Raw genomic sequence first — 23,343 nt, forward strand, 5'->3', positions numbered from 1 at the left:
CATGTTTCAGAATTTCCTTCCCGTTTTTTTTTTTTTTTTTTTGAGATGGAGTTTTGCTCTGTCACCAGGCTAGAATGCAGTGGCACCATCTCGGCTCATAGCAACCTCTTCCTCCAAGGTTCAAGGAATTCTCCTGCCTCAGCCTCCTGAGGAGCTGGGATTATAGGGGCCCACCACCATGTCTGGCTAATTTTTGCATTTTTAGTAGAGATGGAGTTTCACCATGTTGGCCAGTCTGGTCTCAAACTCCTGACCTCAGGTGATCTGACTGCCTCGGCTTCCCAAAGTGCTGGGATTGCAGGTATGAGCCACTGTGCCCGGCCAAGTCTTCTTCATTAATGAAAATTATAAAGAGAATGCCTCATGATGTTTTTACGAGGCTGAAATGAGATAATGTATATTAAAACTTTAGCATAACACTCGGCACATGGTGTTAAACATGGAATGAATGACAACTGATTTTATGCAAAATATTGGCATAAGCATACTTGTAGATAATTTTTGTGCACATTATGATGTTTTTGTTCAGCTAGGACTACAGGCATGTGCCACCATGCCCAGCTAATTTTGGTATTTTTAGTAGAGACGGGGTTCCACCATGTTGGCCGAGATGATCTCCATCTCTTGACCTCGTGATTCACTCACCTCGGCCTCCCCAAGTGGTGGGATTACAGGCATGAGCCACTGCGCCCGGCCTTCCCTCCCTTTTAAGATAGCGTAACATTCCATTGTATGGTTTATTTTGGACATATGGGTTGCTTCTAGCTTTTGGCTCTTGTGAACAATGCTGCTCTGTGAGCATGAGTATATAGGCACCTGTCTGAGTCCCTGCTTTCAGTTCTTTTGGGTGTAGACTCAGTGGAACTGCTGGATCATATGGTAATTCTATGTGTAATTTTTTGAGCAACTGCCATACTGTTTTTCACAGCTGCACAATTTTACATTCCCACAAAAAAATGCACAAGGGTTTCAATTTCTCTTCATGTCCTCATCAATATTCATGTTTTTATAATAACCATTCGAATGATTGTGATGTGACATCTCATTGTGGTTTTAATTTGCATTTCTCTAATGATTAGTGAAGGCAGGCATCTTTTCATGTGCCTTTTGGCTGTTTTCATATCTTCTTTGGAGATGTTATGTCTATTCAAGTCCTTCGCCCATTTTTTAATTGGGTTAGTTTTTTTGTTGTTGAGTTCTAAGAGTTCTTTATACATCCTAGCTATCAACCCCTTATCAGATATACGATTTGCAAATATTTTTTTCCCAATCCACGGGTTGCCTTTTCACTCTGTTGATTTTGTCTTGTGATTTTTGTCTTGTGATGCAGAAAACTCTTAAGTTTTGATGAAGTCTACCTTATCTATATTTTCTTTTGTTACCTCTGCTATTATACTCAAGAAAGCATTGCCAAATCCAGTGTCATGAAGCTTTTCCCGTATGTTCTCTTCTAAGAGTTTTATAGTTTCTTGTCTTACATTTCAATCTTTAATCCATCAAATTTATTTTTATATATGGTATAAGGTAAAGATCCAACTTCATTCTCTTGTATGTGGATATCCACTTTTCCCAGCACCACTGTTGAAAAGACTATCCTTTCCCCATTGCATGGTCTTAGCCCAGGTTAATTTTTTAAAAAGTCTAATTACATCTGAATCCAAGCCCCCATTCCCCAATCCCAGAGTGGCACAAAGATCCCTGGATATATACCAGCCAAGGAGGTCATCTGTGTGTGAGCCCACAAGGTCCCTTCAGGTCAGGTGGCTTTGCTGATGCTGTGCCAAGTTTGAGGCAGGGGCATTGGCGTCTTTGACAAGCACAGGTACCTTGTTCTCTTGGGGCACATCAGATTTCACCCTCACCGAGGTTTGTCACTTCCTCAAGCAATATGAAGTTTCCCTCTTGGTCTAAGCCTCTGCCTCCTGCTCCATTTTAGTCATAATGAAATCTCTGGCTATCTCTTGCTACTCGTTCCCATGGGGCATTCTCTCTCGTCTCTGACTCTCAAGGCACACCCTAGTGTAATCTCTACAGTGACTTGGAATTTTACAAGACACAGGAAGACCTATTGACTTCTAACAGCTTCTGTTTTCTGCCCTGTAAAACTCATGAAAGCAAGAAATTACTAAAGACCTTGAGGTAGGGGGTAAACAGAGAACAATGCACAAAATAATATAAACCACATGCACAAATATAACAGAATTACAGAGTTGACCCCACCACACACAATATTCTCTAGCTTGCTTTTTTAACTAAAGAATATATCAGATAAAGCTTTACTTCTCAGTTAAAGTTCCACCAATGTTATCTTTTTTTAAAAAAAAAAAAAAGAATATAGCAGATCTATTTCTTTGCCAGCATATTTGGATCTACATCTTTTTCAAACAACTAGGTAGCATTGTATTCCATAATTTATTTAGCTATCTCTCTCAATGGAGATTTTTATTTTTTCCATTAAAAAGATGCTTCCCTCATACATGTGTTTTTGTGCACATAAGCATATATTTCTGCAGGAGAGAAACTCAGAAGTGGAGTTACTGCATTATTGGGTTGTTGGCCGTATGCTCTTCATATTTAACGAAATATTGCCAACTCCTTAAAAATGCTGAACCAATTTCTACTTCCAGAATATCTGAGCAAATCAATTTTCACACATCCTTACCAATCCTGGTCATTGTCAGTCATTTTCTTTTTATTTACCCATCTTGTGAGAGAAAAATAACATTTTATTAATATTTTGTTCAGCATTTTCCTGATTACTGGAGACGTTGAACACCTTTTGAAGTCTGTCAACAGTATCTACTTCATATTTATGATTATCTTCTCCTACTTTTAAAAAATCTTTCTCATTGATTCTAAAGAGAATGCAATTTTCTATTTTACAGAAGTTAAACTGTTGTCTTATATAAGTTACAATGTTAGATTACAGTCTGTAACTTACGTGTCAACTTTATTTATGATTGAGATGCAGACTTAATTAGCAAAAGATGGAACCACAGCAGCAGTAAATTTTCCAGAGCTCCCCCAGGTAAGTAACCAGCCAGGGTTGAGAAACACTAACGCACTAATGTAAAGGATAAAATATACGGGGACCAAGAACCAGGCAATGCTTTCAGATGTAACTGAATTACAGAGCAGTCTTAAGTCATTGAGACATAAACAGAAGACCATTGTTACACCAGCCCTACCATTGCGCTAGTTTTCTCTTGCTTTCAGTTTCATGAAGGCCACACATTTCTTTCCAACCCAACTTGCCCCCATGGCTTCCCGTTGCCTTTACAGTTAAATCCAAACTTCTGATAGGCTCCTAAGTTCCTGCGTGATCTGGCCCTGTGGATGCAACTTCATTTTAAGCCCCTCCAACCCTTGCTCACTTGCATCCCTCACATCCTTCTGCTCTTTGACTGCACCAAGGCCTTTGAAGCTCAGGGGCTTTGGTCTTGCTGCTCCCTTCCCCCTTCCACCTCCACCGCTGCCTTTTGCACAATGAGCTCCTCATTCACCCACCTTCACAGCCCTTCAGAGATGTCTATGAAGATGCCCTCACACCCACCACTCACTCTCCACCTCTGTACCCGTTACTAACATTTCCTTCATAACACCTACCATGATTTGTCATCATTCAGTGTATTTCCTTATGTTGCTTTTGGAAACAAGCATTCTCACTGATATGTCAACCCCGTGTTGTGGCCCATTGTGTTCACCACGACACCCGGATATCCCACTACATGCAGGAGGTTTGATCACTCTCTGTTAAATGGGCAAATCACAGCCTGGTCCCACTGTGGTTTCTTCCAACTCTGTTTCCTTCCCCCCGCATAGAATACTGGGTAAGGGGACAAGGAAGACGCACCCCTAAGGTGTAACATGAATGGGTGCTGTTCTCTGTGGTCTCCCGAGTCACTGAGGCATTGGCCAAGCTCAATGATCAGTAGGTGCCCAAGGACTCTGCCACTGCTTTGAGTGTCTAGACCCCCATCTGTGATGTAGGGCTGCTAATTGCCAATCCCAGGAGAGGACTCTGACTCATGGAGAAGAGCAAAGATCATCCTGCCAACTAAGAGATTCAGGAGACCGTACACACTTGCCCACCACGTCTCAGGTTACTGCCTAGGACCACAACACACCGATCACCAATGTGTCTGAGTCCATTGAGGCAGAACACACACACACACACACGAGGTATGTGAAGAAGTCTCACCCATTATGAGCAGGGTCCCCAAAGCTCAAGAAGGCTGCTCAGGGTAGATGGAATCTTGACTGCACATGTGCCACTTTGTGCCACAGCTGATGGACCCCAACGGGCATCCTGCCCCGGGTTATATCTCTCAGGGACTATGGGACTCAGGTGGCAAAGCATTGAGGGGCATCCTGCTTTAAGGGAGAGAGGAACAAAGCCTGCACGCCCTCGGCCGTGCCTCTCCAACTCAATACACTACACTCCTTGGGAGGGACAGGAAAAGTCTGGACTATCCTGCTCCCTGTCTCAGGATATGTCATTCCCAGCACATCATACAGTTATCCCTGTGGACTACAGGCAAGAAAAGGGAGAGAACTGTGTTGGTCCAAGGCCACCCAGAGAACTGTCCTGCATTGCCCACAGCTCTCGGCTGGGCCGGTACTCTCTCTGACTATTACTCTTGATCTCTGCTCTGTAGCACCAGGGCTTCTCCATCTCGGGCCCTTCTTCCAGCTCGAGATGTTTTTGAACTGAACTGGGGTCCACTTGCCCAGCATGACAAAGCCCAACACTGATATTGGGATAGCAGTGAGAGAACATGAGGCATTTATTGCTGGGTGCCAGGCAAGGAGAATCAGGCAGCTCATGCTTAAGACCCAAACTCCCAGATGGCTTACAGGTAAGAGTTTTTAAAGGGGAGGAGGCAGAGGTGGCAGGTAATGTCATAAATCTATACATGGGTGTTACAGATTGGTATGATCTAAAATGGCGGGACATCTCAAAGGAGGGGGGTGCTCACAGGTCATAGGTGGACTGACAGATTTTTCTGACTTGTGATTAGTTCGGGAGGTGATGCTTTGTCCAAACATGCAGGAGCAGTGAAAAGAATATTAGCTCTGACTTATGGGCATGGCCTCTCCCAGGCCCTGTAAGAAATGTAGAACAACGAATGGTGGCCAGAATTCATTTCTGTTTCCCCTTATCTGATATGTGTGTGCCAGCAGATCCATTTAGTGGGGGCTGGCTTCCTGAAAAATAACTCAGAGATATACATGCATATGTGAGTATGTAATTACCATGCACAGGTGCCTCCTGGCTGCCTCTCCTCCTCCTCCCCTTTCTCCTCCTCCTCCTCCCCCTCCTCCTCCTTCTTCTTCCTCTTCTTCTTCTTTCTGAGACAGGGTCTTGCTTTGTTGCCCAGAGTGCAGTGGTACAAACGTGGCTGATTGCAGCCTCAACCTCATAGACACAAGTGATGCTCTGGCTTCAGCTTCCCAAGTAGCTGGGACTACAGGTACACCATCATGCCAGGCTAATTTTTTATTTTTTTGAGGATATGGGGTCTTGTCATGTTGCCCAGGCTGATCTTGAACTCCTGGGCTCAAGCGATTCTCCTGTCTCAGCCTCCCAATGTGCTGAGATTACAGGCAGGAGCCACCATGCCTGGATCACCTGGCTTCTTAAGGACTGTCTTCTTATGTCCCAAGACTCAGTAAAGGCTTTTCTATGACGTTTTTCCTTCCTGCTTCTTCCCAAGTGGATCTGACCCCTCCTCCTTTTGTACCCTGACTGTTTCTATATATCCTTCTTTACAACATCCACACCCATCACTCTGCAGCTCTCTGTTTATTTGTGGAGAGCAGGACCCAGTTTGAGTACCCAACCTGCATGAAACCCACCCAAGCTATGGACTTTAATAAGCAGATACATTCTCTTTTTGTTTAAGGCTGTTTGAGTTGGTCTTTCCGCCACTTGCAGAAGAGATCTGATGTACATCTTTCATATCCCAAGGTTCACTCTAATCAGGGATCATACTTGAACATGGTTCATTCCAACCTGTCTGAAATGTACCCAAACTCTGGACTTTAATAAACAGATACATTCTCTTTTTGTTTAAGGCTGTTTGATTTGGTCTTTCTGCCACTTGCAGAATAGACCTGACAATCACGGACCATACTTGAACATGAAAGAGCTGTACATAGGGTCCTAGAAACCTTCCTTTAAGTGGACATCAGTCAATTAATCAATACTCTTTGGGTTTGGTTATTAAACCAGTGACTACTCCACTTAATTGTAAATAAGCATCTAATCCATATTTCTTTACACAGTTCTTAAGCAGGTCATGAAAAATTGCCAAATTCTTGGTCCACTTTCCAGATCTACCTATCAATGCCAACCACATGGAAAACAGAATTTTCTAAGTCACTGGTTCTTAGACCGGGGCTGGTTGTCACCACCCATAACACTGCTCATGGCAGTAGGGGTGGGGGATGTTCTCATCTATGTGGTTTCTTGTGCATCTCCTTGATGTCAAGAACTTTCTAAGACACCGTGAAGTTTCTTAGCTTTCTCCCATGTCTTCCACTTCTAAGTAGGAGTTCTTTACTGTTCATGCACATATGAGCCAACCATTCCTTTAGCACTTAGAGACAAGCAGCCCCATGTTGGGAAGGAAATATAAAATCTCAGGACCCCAATTCACTTTGACAGAAGGAAAAGAAATAAGCTGAAAGCTGAATCATGCAAGAAGCTGCCTTTGCCTTTGTTCCTAAGCAGATAGCTACAGATAAAAAGTTAAATATCCCTACAGATAGCTACTCTATGTTCACCTTATCTTCTACAAAGTGCCAACTTACTGAGCACAAGACTAACAAATAACTGACTGTTCCCTTACCTGCTCTCTTTCTCTTGCAACGTGTGGGTTTCATACTGTGACCATATCCTCCTTCTTCCCCCTTCCACCTGCTTGTCCCCTTTAATTAGTGAAGCCCTCAAAACCATCTTTGGAAAAAGGCATGGAACACGGTCGTTTCTGCAGATTTGTAATCCTTTTTTCTGGGTGTGTTTTTAGCATTGTCAAAATAAACTTATCAATTGATTGAGACCCGTCTCAGACACTTTTGGTTTGTAATGTTATGTATACACCTGTGTTTCCCATACCCTGTCCTGTCTCAGTCAACTCACCATATCTTTTTTTTTTTTAATGATAGGTTGCGTTGCAGATCTACAGTCACTTAGACTCTTAGACTCAGAGTAGCAGACCAACAGCAGTGATCAGCACCATCTGGGAACTGTTAAAAATCCAGAAGCTCGGGCTCCATCCCAGACTTGCTGACTCTGAATCCGCATTTTAACAGGACCCCATGTCATCTGCATGCACGTGGAAGCTTCAGCAACACAGACTTAAACTTTGTATAGCCGAAGGCCCCTTTGCCTGCCAGTGGGGGAGTGGTGTTCTTCTGTGTTGTCTTTGCTAGTTTGCACATTTTCCAACTTTCCATGACTTCTCCACATCAAACGTCCTCCTGAATGGTGGCTCTCAGATGAAGAACTGATCATCTAATGCTGAAGTTGTTAAACAAAACAAACTTTGAAAGTCAGCTTTTTTTTTTTTTTTGCAAGTCTTAGCTCCCAGTGGCCTTTTGCCGTGAAAAATCCAGTGGCTGTTTTTCTTATGTATCTGGACTGTTCTGTTCTGTTTCTGCATGGCCTTGGCCTTGTATCCATCATTGGTGTATCTTGGTGATATGCTTTCTTTCTTTGAATGTGCTTTAATTTTTGTTGGTACATAGTAGGTATATATAAATATACACACCCATACATATACACACACATATATATGTATACACATGTATGGGTTACCTGAGATATTTTGATACAGGTGTACAACTTGTAATAATCACATCAAGGTAAATGGGGTGTTCATCACCTCAAACATGTATCTTTTCTTTGCGTTACAAACGTTCCAATTATACTCTTTTAGTTCTTTTAAAATGTACAATAAATTATTGTTGTGGAATACTAAGTGCTATGGAATACTTGTGCTATGGAATACTTAGTTATGGAAAATAACTAAGTATTTTTTTTGAGTTAGGGTCTCACTCTCTTGCCCAGACTGGGGTGCAGTGGCCCAATCTTGGCTCACTGAAACCTTCACCTCCCAGGCTCACGTGATTCTCCTGCCTCAACCTCCCAAGTAGCGGGGATTACAGGCATGCACCATACTGCCTGGCTAATATTTGTATTTTTAGTAGTGATGGGATTTCACCATGTTGGCCAGGCTGGTCTTGAACTCCTGACCTCAAATGATTCTCCCACCTCGGCCTCTCAAAGTGCTGGGATTACAGGTGTGAGCCACCACACCTGACAGGATACTAGATTTTATTAATTGTAACTATAATTTTGTACCCATTAACAGTGCTATGCTTTCTGGACAGGCAGACTTTTTCTTTACTAATGCCCCCTTTTCTTCCAATATCATTTGCAACTGAACAGTTATTTAGCTTCTTATATCACCCTATCCCCACCTGCTGTTTGCTAGCCTCCACCTTTCAATCACAGGTTTATGGTAATTTTGGTTAAATCATTTTAATTGTCTTTATAAATATTATTAGTTATACATTTAATATATTATGGTTCCTTTCTTTCATAATTAATTGCTAATTCTGGATGTAATCATTGCTGAAATTTAAGTGCTTAAATCACTTTCCTCTTTTTAGGCATTTATGTGCCTCTAGCCAGTTCTTCCCATCTTCTCCATAGGTTCTCAATATAATTTATCATGCGCTCAAGTAAATTTTAATTTTCTTATGATTCTATGTAGGTGTAGAGAATTTTTCCCAGGCCCTCTGCAGCCTTTCAGTTAACCTTTCGATGAGATAAGAAAAGCTATCAGTTGTCATTTTGTTCCAGAGACATCCCCTCTTGGAGCCGTCTGGCTTTATGTTCTAATTGGAACTGATTGATGGACAGGCGAGTTGCTGAGCTGACATTCTGGGGCTTCTTTTCATTGTCATCTTGCATATCAGTGTGGGTCCAGTTAGGAGACAGAAAAAGGGGAAGCTTAATATAAACAATTATTAAAGTATTATAGGAGAATAACTATAAATATGTAAAGAAAAGAAAAACAGGTACCTGAGGGTTGAGGGAAGGACCCTAAGGAGGGGCCGCCTAGAGGGCAGCTTCTTCCCCAGGCTGCATCCTTGCTAAGAAGGTACAGTTGCAGACTTCCAAATGGCAAGGGAGTTTCCGGGCTGCTGGGGCCTGAGCTTGTCCACAGTCACCTGGTAAGCAGGAAACCAGCCTCTTGAGTGTGAGCCAGCCAACGCTCGTGGGAGCATGCAGAGGGAGCAGAGGCCAGACTGCAGTCAAAGGCCTGAGGCACAGTGTCTGCCGGGGCTGGGCAGGGGGTGGAGGATAGGGGCACAGCAACGTGGCCTCAACCAGGACAGCAAAGCCTTAAGAGGCTCATGCTCCGGGCATGTGGCTGGAGTAGAGCACCATCGATGTCTCCAAACAGAACACACAGAATGGTCAGAGCGGTAGGGGCAGGAAAGGCGAAGCACAGCTACTGCAGCCAGAAAGGACTCTCCCTAAGTGCCCCTCCACTGCCCTCTGCTGATGAAGCTTAACATCATGTTCGCTATGAAAGAGGCAAGCCTGAAAGGAGTTTATGATTGCACAGCAGGTACTGAAGGGTGATTTTAGAGCTGATAGGCCATAAATGGACCCCTGGCACAGACTACCCCTTCAACTACCCAGCTTTCATATGCACTCTTTGACACACATTTGACTGTCATACAAAACCAAACGGCTCAGTGTTTCTACCTAACAAGTCATGGCTCTCCTCCTTACAAGGGAGGAGCTATCACCTTTCCCCAAGATAAAAAGAAGCAAAATGCCCCAAAGACGCAAAATCCCCAAACGTGCAAAACCCAATGACCATATTCATCACTGCCTTTTCAAATGTAGTCATGGTCCCATGGAATATTCTATTACCTAACAACTAAACTGTAAAGTTGACCTCCAACAACTTGGATAAAAATTTAAAATAGGAAGGAGATTTTAAAAATGGTTTGTATATGTCAGTAAACACACGCATACAGAAAGCAAAGAAAAAATATGCAAAGCTTCTGCGGTCCTCACTTGTGTAGTTGGTCATGAGCTCGTGGTTGGTATCTGTTGTTTCTTTCTTCAGTGGTCCAGTCTAACTTTCTTGTCCTCTTGGCCCAAATCTCAGCAACCCAGGATTTTCTACCTGGTAGAATGACAAACTTTCATTCATCAAGGGTCTGAGTCCCCAGCTGTGCTGCTTTTGTTTTGCTGTTGTTGTTACCTAGTTGTCCATTAATTTCTACTGCTGCACAGAGGAGTACTAAGAGATGGCTTGGTGGCCTCCCTTGGGTTCCAGACACGGTCCTCCTTGCCTCACTGTATAGCAGCAGCCCAATCGACCCGGGCAATTGAGATGAATCACTTTAGCCAACCAGCATAGTGTCATCAGTGTGATGGACCCAGTGGGATGTTTTGTGGAATGTCAAGATGATCAAGATCTCTGCAGACTACATGATGGCAGAGAGTGGGGGAGTTGCTGTTGCTCTGAGGCAGCACCGTGAAGATATACCATTGGACCAGACAGGTAAAAGCAAACTGCTCTGGTAGCCCTTGAATATTGGTATGGAGAAAGGGCATCAGCCAGGTTGGTGGCATCATACCAAGTACCAGGAGCTGTGTTGATTTGCCCCAGTAAAGACACTGCCTGGGGACAGCAGCTTCAAGCAGTGTATCATAGCTTGATTTAGTCTAAGATGGTTCACAGTCATCCTCCAGGATCCATTTGGCTCTGCACAGGCCAAACAGTTACGTTAAATGGGGGCATGATAGACAGTGCCCTTCCATTTCTTTCAAGTCTTCGATGGTGGCATCAATCTCTGCAGTTCCCCCAGGAGTGCAGTACTGTTTCTGTTTTACTATTTTGGTAGGAAAAAGATATTCCAGGGGCTTCAACTCAGCATTTCCTACTAGCATGTCCCTTGCTACCAAGTACTCAAGAACTGGAGAAATAGCCACGGGGGGTGGGGGGGGGCACTGTGAGTTAGACTCCATTCATCACCTGACCACCATTACCCTCTGAATTGACTGGTGGGCCACAGTGTCACTTTTTTTTTTTTTTTGAGACAGAGTCTTGCTCTGTCACCCAGGCTGGAGTGCAGTGGCACAATCTTGGCTCACTGCAACCTCCACTTCCCGGGCTCAAGTGATTCTCATGCCTCAGCCTCCTGAGTAGCTGGGATTACAGGCATTTGTCACCATGCCTGGCTGATTTTTGTATTTTTAGTAGAGACAGGGTTTTGCCATGTTGGCCAGGTTGGTCTCGAACTCCATACCTCAGGCAATCTGCCCACCTCAGCCTCCCAAAGTGCTGGGATTACAGGCGTGAGCCACCACCCCCGGCCCACAGTGTTTTTTGAGTGAGCTGACATATGGCACTGCTTTTCACCTGGAGTCATTTCCTGATTCTAAAGCTGCACCTAAGAGGCTGAGAAGCTGAAAGAAAAAGCAGCTGAAAGTCTGAGAAAGTGAGTAAAACTATCAGCACTCCTATAGGGCAGGGAGAAAATATTAAAACTCACCAAGGAGGAGAGGCCCCAATAAATCCTAAGGCTTGCAGCTGGGACCCCCAAAAGGGTATACCATTGAAGGAAGGGCAAACTGGAAATAAACTTTCCTTCATGAGATTGAAGACATCCAGCAACCAATCATTTCAATCCCTGATTGCTACCATCTGCCCCAAACTGTCTGCAGAAACAAAAGCTAGTTCTTTCTGGGAGAAGATAACATTATTCAATGCCTCAAATTATCACTCAATTTTTATTACTCAATTAAATGTGAAGACATGCAATAATGCAAGTATTAGAGGAAGGTATGGTTTTTTTCAGTATGGTGTTGGGCTGGTTGCAATCCAAATGGTAAAAAAAAGAAAGTAAATCACACCACATAAAAAAACATCAATTTCAGGCTGGGCGTGGTGGCTGACACCTGTGATCCCAGCACTTTGGGAGGCCTAGGCGGGTATATCACAAGGTCAGGAGTTTGAGACCAGCCTGGCCAATATGGTGAAAACTCGTCTCTACTAAAAATACAAAAATTAGCTGGCTGTGGTGGTGTGTGCCTGTAGTCCCAGCTACTTGGGAGGCTGAGGCAGGAGAATCACTTGAACCCAGGAGGCAGAGGTTGCAGTGAGTCGAGATCGCGCCATTGCACTCCAGCCTAGGCAACAGAGCAAGACTCCATCTCAAAAAAATAAAAACTAAATAAAAACTAAATCTTACACAGACTATAGATGTAATGTGGAAAGGAAAACAAGAAGGCTATCAGAGGATAACATGGAAAGCAATTTCAAGACATTGATGTGGCAAAGATTTCTTAGAACATCGTAAACATGAACCATAAAGAAAAAGACTGACAAACCATATCACATTAAATTAGAACTTCCGTTCATCAAAAAAAGATGATAAAGATAATAGAAAATATAATATACAGAGAGGGAGAAAATATTTGTGATACAACTGATAAAAAGATTGTATCCAGAATATATATATATATATATATATATATGTGTGTGTGTGTGTGTGTGTGTGTGTGTGTGTATATATATATATACATACATATTTAAAGTTCTGATACCAAAAAGAGAAGCTCAAATACCCTTATTTATTTTAACAAAAATGAATAAAAGGCCTAAATAGGAACTTCACAATAGAGGACTTTCAAATAGTTAACAGGCCTATCAAAATGTGCATAGTAATCAGAAAAATGCAAATTAAAATCGCAGTGAATTCCTACAGCAAACCCACCAAAATGGCTGAAATTAAGAAGACTGACACTACCAAGTGAAAAAGTGGAGTAACCAAAATATTCATCTGTGGCTTGTGGGAAGCTAAGTTGACACAACTTGGAAAAACTATTGGGCAATATTTTCTAAAGCTGAACGTGTGAATGATCATGACCCAGCAATTCAATTTTAAAGTATGTATCTGTGGTAGGCAGAAAAATGATTCTCAATGATTTTAACATCCTAACCCCCGCACTTATGAATATATGTTCACCTTACCTGGCAAAATGGACTTTGCAGACCTGATTAGGAAGAGGATCAAGAGACAGGCAGATTATCCTGGATGATTCTCCTGGACTCTAAATGTGATCACGCAGTTCCTTATAAGGCAAAGAGGAAGGCAGGAGAGTCAGTGTGAGAGACGGCCAGATGACAATGGAAGCAAGATTTAGAGTGATGCCACTGCTTTCTGAAATGGGCCACAAGTCATGGAATGTGAGCAGCCTCTAGCAGGTGGAAAAAGCACAGGAACAAATCCTCCCCAGAATCTCCAGAGGGAAGGCAGTCATGTCAACATCTTGATTTCAGCCCAATGAGACCCATTTTTGGACTTCTGGCCTCCAGAATTATAATTAATTTGTATTGTTCTCAGCCACTAAATTTGCAGTAATTTGTTATAGCAGCAATAGGTAACTAATACAGTATCTAGCTGAAATGAGTACATATATGTACTGAAATACATTCTGAAGAGTGTTTCAAGAGCATTATTTGTTAAATACAAAACTGTAAATCATCCAAACTTCATTCACAGTCAAATGAATAAATATATTGTAGTATAATCATTCAATAGAATACCATATAGTAATATAAATGAATAACTACTCTTGCACACAACAATATACAATGTGGATGAATCTAGTGATGTACACAAATTTTTAATGACTGTCTCTGGGTGGAGATTATATACATACATATATGTTTGCGTAAACACATGTATGCACATATATATGCTCATTATAAATGTTACTAATATAAAGGAGGTATGACACATTTATAAAAAATAAAATATGTAATACTTCTTCTTGTAAATTCCATATTGCCAATTGATTCTCAATCAATTTTGTTCATTTTTGCCAAACTCTTGAACCTGTAGTTCTGTCATGAATGTTAGTTGATAGTTTTATTTATGTTGAAGATTAAAACAAAAGACAATAAAGATTTATGTCAAAAATTCTCTCATTTGTTGGCCAGGCATGGTGGCTCATGCCTGTAATACTAGCACTTTGGGAAGCCGAGGCAGTTGGATCACCTGAGGTCAGGAGTTCAAGACCAGACTGGCCAACATGGCGAAACCCTGTCTCTACTAAAAATACAAAAATTAGCCAGGCATGGTAGCGGGCGCCTGTAATCCCAGATACTCGGGAGACTGAGGCAGGAGAATTGCTTGAGCCTGGGAGGCACAGAGGTTGCAGTGACCTGAGATTCTGCCACCACACTCTAGCCTGGGCAAAAGAGCAAGACTTCATCTCAAAAAAAAAAACCAAAATAAAACCCAAGGAAAAAAAAAGCTTCTCTCATTTGTCAATGACTTCAGCAAAAAGAGAAAAACTTCTCTCATTTGTCAAACTATCATCTTGAACTGGATAATAGTTTTGAATCCTGGATGAATAATTCCTCATTTTTTTTGTGTACTTTAGCGTAATGGCCAATTTTCTCACCACTTTCTTAAGTCTAGACAATCAAAAAAATCAGTAAATCTAGCCCTTTTTATTTACAGCATTTGCCGATTTCTATGATGTCAATATTCCTACTGTGGCCAATTTTAAGCTATCATGGTGACGTGCTTGTAAACAAGGTCAGGAAGAAACACACAATAGCATGTCATCATATAATATTCCACGCAATTACAATAGGTAGAAACATCCTCAAAAGCAGAGGTCATAGTAAAATGTAGTTCAATAAATAGAAAATAATCCATTTGAGTATTTATTACCTGTGTTTTTTATTGTGATTTAATTATATATTTATAATATAATTTTTCTAATAATTATGTTTAACAAATACATTTCTTTTTCTTTTTTTTAATTTTACTTTTTTTTTTTTAACACCAGGGGAAAACGTGAATACAGTCCCCCACTACCACAAACATTTGGGGAAATCGCAGGGGTCAGTATATCCGGAGTGCAATGGATAAGCCTCGCCCTGGGAAAACCACCTTCGTGATCATGGTATCTCCCCCACCAGGTAATAGATAAATTTCAAAATTTCTGAAAATGTAACAATCAACTCTTGTGAGCTGGTACAAAACATACTCCTGAACACATTGGACAAAACTTAAAAAATAATATTGAGTGAAATTAACCAGATGTAGAAAAATACTGTATGAGTTCATTTATATAAAATCCTAACAGAAGTGGAGCTTAACTCATGTTACATGTCAGGATAGTGGCCCAGCTAAGCCCCGTCTAGATCAGCTGACCACCAGGCACACAGGTGAGCCCAGGGTAGCAAAGCCTATGGGATGAGCCCAGCCTCGATCACTGACTCTCTTGCTAACTCACACATCTATGACAGTAAGTGATTGCTCATCTATGGTTATAAGTGATTGCTCTTTTAAGCCATTGCGTTTCGGGCTGGTTTGTCATATGGCATTTTTCTGGCAATAGCTAGCTAACAGAGAAATTGTTTGAAGGTTGGGGAGAATGGTGAGGAAAGGGTGGCCAGAAGGGGTGCACGGGAGACTCCTGGGCGCTGCTGATATTCTACTTTCTGACCTGTGTCTGTTCCATGCACATATTCCTCTCGTGATAATTCACTGAGCTATACTTAGGATTTGTACTCTTTTCTTTACTTGCGTTTTGCCTCAATAAAAAGATTTATTTAAAAAATACAATTGGCTGATTAATTCATGAAGAAGTGCTCAATTTCTCTAGTCATCAAAGATATCGAAACTGAAATATTTAAATACCATTTTCCACCTAAGTGGTTGGCAGAGATTTTTAACTTTGTTACTCAGTGTTGAAGATTGCAGGAAAATGAGCATTTTAGCATATTGGGAGTGTGATAACATATTGGAGGGGTGATTACATGTTAGTACAAACTTTTCGGAATGCTATTTGGCAAATTTATAAAATACTTAGCAAAATATCTTTTGACTTGCAGTTGTACAGCTGGAAGTTCACACTAAGGAAGTGATTACAATTATTTGCATAGATCTAGTTATTAGCATGTTCATCACAACATGGCTTTTGATAGTGAAAAAACAAAAATATGAAATGTTATAAAATTGGGTTTGGTACATAAATAAGGTATATTCCCGTAAATGCATCATTTTTATATGATGAAAAAAATCTGCAGTAAATTTCACAAAAAGCTGTTTGTGATCCGTTGCTTAATGAAAAAGAAAGCAGTTCATAAAACAATGTGCTGTATACAATGGTACATCTTGGCTTTTGTAAAAATAGCTACATATTGTATAGGTATTAGAGATGCTAGATGGATGGTAGCCATATCAGTAGGCAGCTAGGTGTGCAGGTAAGTAGGTCAGTGTGCGGGTAAGTAGGTCGGTGGGCAGGTAAGTAGGTAGGTGAAAAACTATGAAAGTCTGGCAGGAGACACACCAAAGCATGAGTCGTCTTTATAACTGAATAGTGGAACCATAGGTGATTTTCATTTTCTACTCCTATCTGTATTTCCTAATGTCTTCTCCCATATGTGTGCACTTCGTTTAATTAAAAGTTACAGAAACAAGCACCATCACCAACAAAAAAGACTCTAAATAGTTTCATATCAGGTCAAATTTTGCTGCCAAATGATTTATTTAAAAAAAAAACAAACACCTTTTAGAGTTTTCTGGATATTGTAATTTCAGCTAATGGATAGTGAGCTATAAAATATTTGCATTGGAACCTTATTACCTATTTCCTCTAACAGATCAGGTGGCCTGTAGCATATGCCCACAAGGGTGTTGTTTCAACTTGTTTCTTCAATCCTTACTGCTATGCTCCACCAAGATTTCTGCTGACAGGTTTGTGGATAACCAGACATATTATAGACCCCAGCCTTGCTGCTTAACTGTCTGTTTCTTTTGAATAGAACAAGCTTCTCCATCCCTGTGTTCCATTTTAAGCAATATTTTCCAAATCTATTTCCTATTCTAGCTTATAACTCAGATTCACTTTATTTACTCTGCATATTCTACACAATGGAGTATAAATGTCGAAGGTCACATCTCATGTCTAGCTCCCTTCCTGACTGCATGCTCATATGAACACTGAATACCCCTACCCCTCTCCTTACCAGAACTGCCGTCTTCAATAATAATTGCGTTCATCTAGGTTTCCCCTTTCTTGCTCATATTTGCTTTAAATCTCTCTTAATCAGATTCACTAGATTTAAGGGAAATAACAATACAACTGTTATCAAAAAGGATATCAAATATTTATATCACACCATGGGGTTTGTTTTGTTTTGTTTCAGAAAGACAGAGTCTCACTATGTTGCCCAGGTTGGACTCAAACCCCTGGGCTCAAAGGATCCACCCCTGTCCGCCTCCCAAGCAGCTGGGACTTCAGGTGTGAGCCACTGCCTCCAGTTACTACCACTTGTTTTTTAAATAAAAGAATTCCCTCAGTACTCTCATATGGATTATAATTATTAATAAACTCATAAATTCAGACAACTTGGTTTTCAAATATCTGTTTAAATAAAGGGAGGATACTGTTACAATTCCTGAATGTTAGAACTGGTGCAAGAAAAGAAAGTGATAGTTTAATTGTCCACATCAAGGCACTGAGGGTGCCAGGATGGAAAAGGAGGTTCACGGATGAATGCTCATTCATTCTCCTTCAGACCATAGCAACGTGGCTGCAATTACCTTCCCTGGGCACAATTCTGCATAATGGTGCTTTCCATTACAAAGCCACTCTCCTGAATCATTTAAATATTGCAAAAAGTATACAATTTACCTACGTAATAATGTTACTTATAGCATACCTTTCATCTATGGATATGCAAGAGCTTTAAAACCTGCATTTAACACAGACTTACATGTGCTTCCAATCTGACCCATGCAAGCAGGCTAATATTGCTGAGGTCATTGAGTCTATAGATAAAAAATGTGAGAGTATCTTCACACATTAATATATTCCATGTCTTCATATTCTTAATGTATGCCAGCCTGTCCTAAACTCTTTCCCAAGATCACATACCTTATTCTTTAAATACATTTTAACCCACTTTTGATCTATTTGACATTCAAACCTTTGGAAGCAATGTCAGGATATGGCATTTCAAATTATTTTATGTGAGGACCTTTTTGTGAGCTGAAGACGTGGATTATGGAAAAAATACGAAAAGATTTAGGTGCGTTCTTAACATTTCTGTGATTAAAAAGTCAGCCTTGAGATGGGAGGACCACTTGAACCCAGGAGTTTAAGGCTTCAGTGAGCTATGATTGCATCACTGTACTCTGCACCGGGCCACAAGCAAGACCCCATTTCTAAAAACAAAATAAAAATTTAAAAAGTCAGTCTCGTATTAATGGATATTCTTTTTTAGTTTTAACTTGGAAATCTCTTTAAGAAATTGACAACTTTTAGGCGTGCTTGGTAGGCTTCATAAGTTTCAGTTGCAGCATCATAATCTTCAAAAGATCTGTGCTTTGAAGATATAATAGTTATTCCATGTTACAGTTTAGAGGAAGATAGGTGGAGGTCATGGGTTGAGTGGACAGAGCCTAAGGGTTCCAACTGGTCAGGGGCTGCCCAGGTTTTAAAGTTTAAAATTTTACGTGGACAACGTGTCCTATTCTAGAATGTAGAGGGCAGAGGATGGGAAGGTAACTATACAAATAAACAGCTTAGCTACTAAAACTGAACATTAAGTAAATTAAAACAAGTCGTTTTCAAGATAATATCTATAGGTCAAATGAGAATTTAGGACAGAGTAGGAGAATCCCCACCATGATTGTCATGATCCTTTCTCCACCTTTTAGTTTATCCGGGTGGGGCTTCAGTTTTACTGTGCTCTCCAGCAATTGTTCCAGAAATTTGCCAGAAGTCATCATAGAAATGGAATGGAAGCGGGCTATGTTCTCTCTCCAAACTTCCCCAGTGTGACTTTGATTTTATCCTGTAGCCAATTTTATACATTCCTTTCTTTCCTCATTCCGTCTACTCATCATCAGCTGCCCCTGATCTGCACTCAGTTATCATCATGGGTGGCTAAACTTTATTGCATAATTGGTCCTGGCCATGAAACTAGAAGCACAGCCACATCTTCAGGATCAGAGCATTGCCAAAGTGAGCATTCTTGTGTAGATACCCTGTTGAACACATTCAAGTGTGTGTAGAATGGGTTTCTTCAGCTCTACTTTCAACCATGGGGTGATGATAAGTACTACCAAGAGGGTTGCAATGGAGGACGGAAGATCTGGGTCCAAGATCCCGCTCTACTGCAGCAGCACTGAGCTGGCAGAAAGCAGCAGGCAAACACCTCCTTCACATTCTTATTAGGATGTGGAGAGGCACTGCGCCAGGAAGTGAGGCAAACCAAGGGAAAGTGAGCAGCTTCCCTCACAGCAGCAACCCAATCACATTGCAGATGGTTGGATAGGAAGGCCTGCATTCAAGATTCAGTTAACATTGAGCAGAGGCTGCCTTCCACCTGCAAACCAGAGAAAGGAAAAGAAAGGAGCTTTGTTCTTACTGGCCTCATTGACCAGTGGCTCTCCCTTTTTTATCTCCAGAACTCATTTGTTGTCTAGACATCCTCCATCTGCCTCTAACTGAAGCCAAAGGTAGAAGCTTGGAAGACTGGCAGCTTGGGGACATAAGCAGCAGGGCTCTTGCCTGGATATGGTGCCAGACACTTGCTGTCTGCCCTTTCCTTCTACCATCTTGCCCCACTCCCTAAGGGCTCTACAGCAGTAGGCTCTTAACAGGCTAAAGAAGCCTTAGAACCATCCAACTCCATCCTAAACTGTAAGTGTATTAGTCAAGATTCTCCAGAGAAACACCACCAGTAGAAGATATATAAAAAGAGATTTTTATAACATATTGGCTCATGCAATTATGGAGACTGAGAAGTTCCATGATCTGCTGTCTGCAAGCTGGAGACCTAGGAAAGCCAGTCATGTGTTTTGAAGGCCTAAAAGCCAGAGACCTGGTGACATAGATTCCATTCCAGTTCTAAAAGCCTGAGAACCAGGAGAGCTGAGCACAGGAGAAAATAGATGTTCCAGCCCAAGCAGTCAGGCAGAATTAATTCAACCTGCTTCTATCTTTTTGTTCTACTGAGACTCTCAATGGTTTAGATGATGCTGTCTGCTTTTCTCAGTTCATCAACTCAAATGCTAACCTCTTCCAGAAATAACGTTTAGACAGCTATCTGGGCATCCTCTGGCTCAGTCAAGTTGTTGGATAAAATGAACCATCACAGTTGGTAGAACAAATACAACTCCGAAGAGGGAGACAGGGGCAATCTTTAAGGACAGTGCTTTCTCTGGAGCAAACTCTGTACTAAGTTTGTTCAGTACAGGGAGGTTCTTGACTTGGTTGCACCAAAAGCAGACCTTGGGCCGGGCGCGGTGGCTCAAGCCTGTAATCCCAGCACTTTGGGAGGCCGAGGCGGGTGGATCACGAGGTCAAGAGATCGAGACCATCCTGGTCAACATGGTGAAACCCCGTCTCTACTAAAAATACAAAAAATTAGCTGGGCTTGGTGGTGCGTGCCTGTAATCCCAGCTACTCAGGAGGCTGAGGCAGGAGAATTGCCTGAACCAGGAGGCGGAGGTTGCGGTGAGCCAAGATCGCGCCATTGCACTCCAGCCTGGGTAACATGAGTGAAACTCCGTCTCAAAAAAAAAAAAAAAAGCAGACCTTGAGTCAAGGATTCATATGCAAGTGATATGTTATGGAAGTGCTGATGAATGAGTGGGGCAGCCAGAAAGGGAAGAGAAGTCAAGGGAGAGTGTACTTTTAGGCAAAATCCCAGCTTTAGCTTGATGGTTCAGAGGAGCTTTGAAATGCACACGCACCTCCAAGTATGTCCCAACTCAAAGGAAAGAGCTGGACTTTCATAACCTGTCCTACCTGTCATCAGCTAAGGCCCACCCAAAAGGAGCCTAAATTCCCAGGCAATTCTGGCTGTCTGCTGGTGTGGGCAAAGTGGCTCAGGACTGTAGTCCCAAGAGAGCCACAGGTGTGGCCATCAGGAAAAAAGCGCACAGAAGTCAAAGGATGGCCACATACACAGCCAGAATCCAAGGGAATCTGGGCAGGAGGTGGGAGGGAGCACCACCTTCAAGAAGTATATGATGGACACCAGGAACAAAGGAATCTATTCTACACACATATTTGCACATGTTCAAAAGGGTATATGCCCAAGAATGTTCATTTCAGCACTGTTTTTAAACAGGAAAAAAAAAATTGGAAATCACCTAAATATCCACTAATGGTGGGCTGAATAAATCAATTGCAACATACCCAGATTATATTATTCAGTGAATACAAAAAAAATATGAGATTTGTATGCTCTTCAAGCTACATTATTAAATGAAAAAAAACTCAAATTGCAAATTAATGATTTTACCATGCAAAATATTTTTTAAAATTTAAAAGTAGATGTGTAAATAAATTTAATTTACACATATCCATGCACAAAAATGTCCAGAAAAAGGTCTAGAAAAGTGTATGCCGAAGTGAGGAAACAGTAGGGCTGCTATGTCAAAGGGGACTCATTTTATTCAATAGGTTTGATTATTGGAATACTTTCCAGTGGCTCACACCTGTAATCTTGGCACTTTAGGAGGCTGAGGCAGGTGGATCACGAGGTGAGGAGTTCAAGACCAGCCTGGCCAAGATGGTGAAACCTCATCTCTATTAAAAAATACAAGAAAATTAGCTGGGTGTAGTGGTGGGCACCTATAATCCCAGGTACTCGGGAGGCTGAGAATTGCTTGAACCTGTGAGGCGGAGTTTGCAGTGAGCTGAGATTGCGTGGCTGCACTCCAGCCTGGGGACAGAGTGAGACTCTGTCTGAATTTAAAAAAAAAAAAGAATATTTTCCAGTAACTGTGTGTTTATGTATTATTCATGTAGTTACAAACAAAATTGCCTTTGTAAATGCAGGTCTGACATTTCGAAATGTGGAGCTGTAACTGATCTATGAACCACAGGAAAAAAATCAAAATTTCTCCTTTCTGTCCCTACCTTTTTGTTGTACAATGCCCTTGACAAAAAGTGGAGGTAATTTCCAAAGATACCCTGATGCCCAGGCATCAAGATGGGCCAAAGGGCATAATAATTTTCTGTGTTCAGTTGACATTTTGTTATGCAACTAAATGGACTCATCTTTCAATTCTTTAAGTTTTAAAGGACTTCCATAAACCTATTTTAGCAGAAAACATTAAGCTTTGCAAGATGTATATTATATGACCCTCAAGGACGGAGCCTAGGACACTGTTTCACATTTGGGGTCTTCTCATGGCCTTTGGTCCATGTTTTTCTCTTGATGGAGGCTGACTCAGTGTTGGTTGGCAGGCTTCCAAAGACTCTTCAGGCACATAGGTACTTTGGTTCCTTAGAATGCTAGAATACTTACATAAATAAAGAGCTTACTTCTCAAATATATGTAAATCTTAGGGTACTTTGATTTGGATGTAGCTTGACTTAGTTTAATGCATTCATGGGTTTTTAGATCTTAAGATTTATATTGAGAAGACAGTGGCAAAGCATAGAGTATATAATAATTTTGAAACTGGCAACAAGTAAGAGTAATGAAGTGAAATAATAGAACCAAGTAAGAGAAACCACAAGATCCAAAAGAAGGGATGAAGAGTAGGTAAGTAATTTTGAAGAAACTGAGAGAGGGTTCTACCAGAGAGGAAGTTACTGTATTTTCTTAATTCCTTTCTACTGCCTCGTTTGCTAAAATGCTACCACCTCCCAACTTAATAAAGAAATCCACAACCCTGTCTCATTCATAAGTAGCTATGACCCATCTCTCTCCTTTCATTCTCAATCAGCAGTTGTGAATGGTTTCCCACGATCATCACTTTCACAGCTATTCAGCTCTTCCACTTGGCTCCACCCCACCTCACTTGCTAAGGTCATTAGTATCTTTACAGTTTCAGAATCAGATGGACATTTTTTAATCTCTTCTCACTTGAGAGGCAGTCTGGTGTCATGAAATGAACCTCAGCTTGCTCCTTTTTCGAGATTTGACTTAAATGTCACCTGTTTCAGCAAGGCACATGTTGACATGTCTTAGAAGAGTTGGGTACAGTTTCCTCTTTGTCTTTTTAGTACCTACACATACATTCCATTTAGAACTTCTCTCATTGTCTTATCATGACTTACTTACTTCTTGAGGGCAAAGACTGTACCCACGTTAATCCTGTCCCAATGTCTGGCCAATATAAAGTATTCCGTGATAGCTATTGAGTGAATGCATTAACGAATGACTGAATGAATTAGTAAATGAATATTCATATGTAAGTCTGGAAAACAGAGACACAAAAGATAATAATTCTTCAGATAGCTAAGAA

At 41.3% G+C, this 23,343-nt stretch overlaps 1 long non-coding RNA gene and 1 pseudogene across 1 annotated transcript; both read right to left on the minus strand.

Moving 5' to 3' along the window:
* Positions 1-14,902: 14,902 nt before the first annotated feature.
* Positions 14,903-15,046, minus strand: LOC119470858 (annotated as a pseudogene).
* A 4,781-nt stretch (positions 15,047-19,827) lies between these two features.
* On the minus strand, positions 19,828-23,073 carry LOC108302641. The gene is made up of 2 exons (XR_001824435.1): positions 22,852-23,073; positions 19,828-20,008 (listed from the first exon to the last, which is right to left on the minus strand). It is a non-coding gene; the product is annotated as an uncharacterized LOC108302641 (long non-coding RNA).
* Between the last annotated feature and the right edge of the window lie 270 nt (positions 23,074-23,343).

Source organism: Cebus imitator, unplaced genomic scaffold (genome assembly GCF_001604975.1).
Source record: "Cebus imitator isolate Cc_AM_T3 unplaced genomic scaffold, Cebus_imitator-1.0 Scaffold42, whole genome shotgun sequence".
In the NCBI taxonomy this organism is placed as follows: domain Eukaryota; kingdom Metazoa; phylum Chordata; class Mammalia; order Primates; family Cebidae; genus Cebus; species Cebus imitator.